Source organism: Symphalangus syndactylus, chromosome 24 (genome assembly GCF_028878055.3).
Source record: "Symphalangus syndactylus isolate Jambi chromosome 24, NHGRI_mSymSyn1-v2.1_pri, whole genome shotgun sequence".
Classification (NCBI taxonomy): Eukaryota; Metazoa; Chordata; class Mammalia; order Primates; family Hylobatidae; genus Symphalangus; species Symphalangus syndactylus.
In genome coordinates this window covers 67,058,434-67,064,433 of record NC_072446.2, presented here as the reverse complement: position 1 = coordinate 67,064,433, position 6,000 = coordinate 67,058,434, and positions in this window count along the sequence as shown.

The following is a 6,000-nucleotide window of genomic DNA, read 5'->3' as shown; positions in this document are numbered from 1 at the left end:
GGCGACAGCGCAAGACTCTGTCTCAAAAAAAAAAAAAAAAAAAAAAAATAATAATAATAATAATAATAATAAAGTGAATGTGAGATCTAGCCTCAGCCCAGAATAGGAACCTGATCTATAACGGCTCTGCCACCTGGCCCTCTTGCCCTCTGACTTCTGGTTGGATTTGACCAATGGAAAGCATGTTCAAGAGATTAGAAGGCTGTGGTTTGGCAATTACCAATTTCTTCTGTCTCCTGGCCCTCCCCTAGAACTCTCACTAACTCTGAAACCCACCCCCTCTAGACCAGTGTCTGGTAAAGGCAAAAAGCTCTCTGCTGTTGCTAGAACAGCAACGTACCCTGTTGGTTTCTTATAATAGTCCCTTCACTAAACACCCTTCAACTACTCTTTTTAAATGTACCATGTGCTTTCCACTGAGGCCCTGACCAGGGCACCTGAAAATAATGCTTGGCCCTTGATAAGCACCTGATAAACAGAAGCTAATATTATCCAAGTAAGACACTGTTTTAGATTTGTGTTATGTTATAGACAGTGTCTATGACACCCCCTATCATTGAAAACATGTTGAGAGGAGATGGTCTAACTCTTCCCAAACTCTCTAGAAGCCCATCAAAAGAGGATAAGAAAATAAGGACCCAGCAAAACACTAACACAAAGTGGCCATTCATGGGTGAAGCAATAATAATTCTGGTCACCAGCAGCCCTTGCCTGTGTGCAAAAATCACGATGCCGTTATAAAAAATAAAAACACTGTTGGCCCTTTGACAATGATGAGAAAGGGGAGATTTTCCAGCAAAAGAATCTCATCCAAATTTGAAGCTGTTATTTACCCGCTTAAGACAGAAAGTATCCTCTCTGGGTTCCTTGTGATCTAATCCTTTAAGCCTTCTGCTGGCACTGGAAACAATGTTAAGCTTTGGGATCAGGCCCTTTGGTTTCTATAATCCATGGGAATTTGAAGATGATAAATTTGTGGAGAGCCTGAAAGTTCCTAACATGTAATGGAGCCCAAGGGGGAAATAATTAGGATACAGTCATGTAACTCCATTAACTCTTCTGGAAGGCTCTGAATTATGTAAGTCCCCTGCTGCAGCTTTCCTCCCCTGCAGCCCCATTTTGCCATGCAGCAAGGAAAAAGACAGAGGCAATGAAAGCAAATGAAAAAAAGGAAAGATCTTTCCAATATGACTATTTATTTGCATTTTCTATGAGAAGTCTGGCGGGGAAAGAATTCAAACTGACAACACAAATGAGGGGCAGAAATCAGCATTAGACTGAACTTACTCAGGCTCTCCGGGCCACCCCCAACCCTTGACCATCCTTGCCAAGGGTAACTGACAGCTACACACAACAAAGAACACATCCAACCTATTCTCATTAATAAGATTTGTGGGGGCAAGATAGTCCTAATTTATGCTGGTGTGGGCTGAACTATTGAAAATAAAAGGATGAACAAGAAGTTTCTTTCATTTCAGCTGTGACTGTCACTATAAATAGGACATCTACAAAGAGAGTGGACTTTTGTGGGCTGTTTGAGCAATGCCTGTGAAAGGTTGTAACAAAACCTCAAAAAATAAATTCTTATTTCTCTGTTTATCGGAGGCACTAACCTAGATTTGCCATCACACCCATGCCAAGAAGAGAGCCTGCACCACTGCCTCTGTGTGGGTACCACTGAGGGGTTGGTAGCAGGGAGTATCAGCTGGTGTCAGAAAAGAGGGAACCTCCTACACTTGGTTCATGCTGTGTGCTGCTTCATCTCTTCTTCTCTCACCTACAGTCTCATAAGACATTATCCAACTCATTTTCATTCCAGTAGACTTGGTAGAAGTCTATGGGGGAGCCAGAAAAAAAAAGATAATTGAAAGCCATCTGTGAATTTCAAGCACAAATAGCTCTAAACAATAACTGGCACAGAGTATGGGCTTAGTAAATGTTGGTCCGACTCAAGTGAAGTCAGTGTGCAAGTTTTTGTTGTGGAGCAGACCAAGGCATGCTGGTGCACCTGCAGATTTGCCATAACTTGAGATAACCAACATCCAGGTGGGTTTTCAAGCCATGAGGAGAATGGACCTAGCCATAAGCAAATGTGAGACAGGTAAATTCAGGTAGGTGGCACAATCTGAAGAATTGTCAGGACTGTTCTATTTCCAGGCTCTTGCAATTCTCCTATTAGTGGATCACTTCTGGGAGCAAATGTTGCCTTCCCAGAAGAATTCATTTGGGGAGCAATTTCCATAAGATCTCATATTTTTAAGCATTTAGGACTTCTCTGTTTGTTTTCATATTCTTTAATATGCTTAAATCTCAAATTGTTTGTTTTCATCTAGGTGGATTCTTTACTGGTAACCACTGTACAGGTGAGGAAATTGCCATCTTGACTTCGAGGAAAATGCTTTTTAGAAATTTGACTCAGATATTCCAGGACAGGTAGTGTGTAGGGTGCTGATCTATTTTGCAGAATAATTTCTCTCACTGGAGAGGTAGATCTGTGGGAAGCCTCCGACCTCTTGGGTTGGGAACTGAAAGCAGAATCTATCTAAAAGCTCCAAAAAACTTTGCACTCTGCATATGGTTCATTATGAATAATTTAGTAAAGTATTCTTAAATTCAAAACAGAACCTGGACCCCAAAATGATGGATGGGTCTTAAGAATACTTGATGTGGGCAATGTCTGTGCACTCTGACAGAAATGCTTTCAATGCAGCTTTCTTTTCAATCATTTGGCAGCAAATGTCCATGTTTGCAATCTCATCAGGGAGACTAACACTTGTGTCTCCTGCTGATCATGCCATTGTGCAGACAGACTTCATCCACAGGCTTGATTGAATGTTCTGATTGGAAATTTTCCTAGAAAGTTTCTGTGCAGAACATGTGGATACTGCCTTGCTTTCAAAACATTTGTCTACACATAGGCAGAAACCAGTGGGCTTAGAAGGAAGAATTGAAAGAATTATTGCCAAGCCTATGTTCTTAAAGTAATGCAGCATAACTACAGGAGACAGCCCTTAAGTATACTGAAGAGGCATTTCTTTTTTTTTTTTTTTTTTTTTTTTTTTTTTTTTTTTAAGACAGAGTCTCGCTCTGTCGCCCGGGCTGGAGTGCAGTGGCGCAATCTCGGCTCACTGCAAGCTCCGCCTCCCGGGTTCACGCCATTCTCCTGCCTCAGCCTCCGAGTAGCTCTTAAGTGTGCTAAAGAAGCAGATCTTGTCCAAGATATTCCTTGGGCAACATCTGCTCAGTAAGAATTCATCTTTTGATCTGTTCCTTCAAGGATTCTTTACTTCATCTCATTTCTTGGCTTCTATTTTGGCTTGACCTGAAATAGTGGTTTCCTCTGTTAACATCCCATCTTCAGCTTCCTCCACCTAGGCGTGCTTCCCCATGGCCCTCTTTCTAACACTGGGGATCCAAAAAGAGTTCCCAATATCTCTCTGAAATTTCCTGATGGAGAACATGATACTTTACAAAGAAAGCAGCACAGAGATAGGAAAATACTGCTCAGAAAGCTTTTGTTTCTTGACTGCATCAGTTATTTATTCTGTAAAACAACCATCCCAATTTAGTGGCTTAAAATGGCACCCATTTTAGCTCATGACTTTGTGAACTGGCAATTAGGCTTGGCTTGGCTGGGTGATTCTTCTGGTTTCTACTGGGTTGGCTCAGAGATCTACAGACTTGTGCTTATCAACTGGAAAATCATATCTAAGGGGGGCTAGCTAGTCTAAGATGCTCTCACTCAAATATCTCATGGTTAGCTCACTCTTACCTGGGATGACGAGGGTGAATGAACCATGTGTTTCTCATTCTTCCATAGAATAATCTGGACTTTTACATATGGCAGCTTAAAACAATTCTGAGAGGATAGAAGCATATAAGTGCTCTTGAAGCTCTATTCAAAACTAGTATGTAAATTCCACCACATTATATAGGCCAAAGAAAGTCAAAAGGCCAGCCCAGAATCAAGACTTGGGGAATTAGATGTCTTGATGGGAGTTGCTGCAATGGAAGGTGGTTACAGAGATGAGTGAAGAATTGAGGACATGTTTACATGACTCAGAGGAAGTTTATTGACTAGAGAACAGAACCTACTTACCTAAATACAGACTTATTTCCTGACCCCATGCACCTCATTCTTTGCCCTTTGAAACTCCAAGAGAAGTTCAAAGAAGTCAGGGGACTTAACACAATTCTGTCTGAATGAATTAGCAAAATATGGGTCAGAGATAACTGTGTTTTTCCAAAAGGTGGAGTTTCTCATTAATGATCTCACAGAGCATGGAGAGCTCTAGATTATGCCATACAAGACTAAACAAAACCCCTGATCTAGCCATCACAAAGCCTTGGCATATAAGGACTTTTTCACTTTAGTCACAAAATATGCTTCATCCAGCACTTGTCCTTACTAACTAAGCCTTTCAGCACTGTAGACTTTTTGATCCTATTCTTGTATTCTTGATTCCTGCCCTTCAGGGTCAGCTCTGGGATGCCCAGATATTTAACCAAACTCAATATATGAGGGCTATCAACCAGTCTAAATAGAGAGGCAGATGGAACAAAGACAGATTAGGGAGGCTAGTTGAAATTTGGTGTTGTTTTTTTGCCCTTCACAGTACAATCGTGTTCTCAAGACTAATGAATGATATTTTCCACAATCATCTAGACTGAAGGAGGCAGAGAGGAGTATAATCAACTTCTGTAACATCCTCAGCTATTCCTGTGACTGCTTCTCCAACATACTGATTCAGATGGGCCTGGCTCTTCCGCATGAGGACCAGAACTCTATACATACGGTCTCCAAAATAGCATCCTTTATCTGTCCTCCATTCACTCTCCCTATACTGACAGTTCTGTGACTGCTTACTTCATTTCTACAGGGTTTGCCTGGCTGGACAAAGAATATCTGGCTGAGGCCCCCAGTTTGCTTTTGGTTATGAATGGTGCTACATCAAATTCTTCTCCACATACTGTCTCCTGTCAGATGAAAGGGAATAATCAGACAATAGAAGATGTCTCACAATTACAAGATATCTACCTCTATTACTTATAATTTCTGTAAAGTAACTGTCATCCCACTTCCAAGCAGGATATCACCTCACTCTAGTGGGGGTTTTACCTCTAATCACCTCACCCTACGGGGTTTTCCTCATGCCAGCCTCAATTGCTACCCTTTTTGAAAGGCGCTCAGCCAAGCTTTGATTTATTTATTTATGTTTTAAATTTTTTGTTTTGAGACAGAGTCGCGCTCTGACACCTACGCTGGAGTGCAGAGGCACAATCTCGGCTCACTGCAACCTCTGCCTCCCAGGTTCAAGCAATTCCCATGCCTCAGCCTCCCCAGTAGCTGGGATTACAGGCACCAGCCACCTAATTTTTGTATTTTTGGTAGAGATGAGGTTTCACCATGTTGGCCAGACTGGTCTTGAACGCCTGACCTCAGGTGATCCACCCATCTTGGCCTCCCAAAGTACTGGGATTACAGGCATAAACCAATGTGCCCGGCCCAAGCTTTGTTTTAAAATGTAGGTTTTATAATGATTTAGATATGGTGAGACCAACAGATAGGAGACAGCTGCCATTGAAAAGATAGTTTATTACTCACAGTTCTCAAGAGGAGGGGGCAGCTGTGCCCTTCAGGTCCACACCAGGAGAAGCAGCCGGGTCCATCAGGAGGCAGAGGGAGCAAGGGGAAAGTGTGGGTGAGAGCCTTTTTTGTGGTTTCCATGGGAAGAAACAGCCAAGGCAGGGTAAGCAGGCTTAAGGTTTGCTAGTTTGAATAATCTCAGTGGGCTCTGAAGGGCCCAGGCTGTCCTGAGTTGTCTGGGATCTGGTCCTGGAATGATGAGGTCAAGGGAATATTGTCCTGGAGTGGAAGATCTAAAGGAGGTAGTTGGGGTTATGAGCTTTGGACTGGTTGGTCTGCATATGAGAGGCATACTCCAGTTATTTTTTCTGTCTAAAGATGTGCTAATCCTAGGAGGGGCAGTCTCTCCCTGG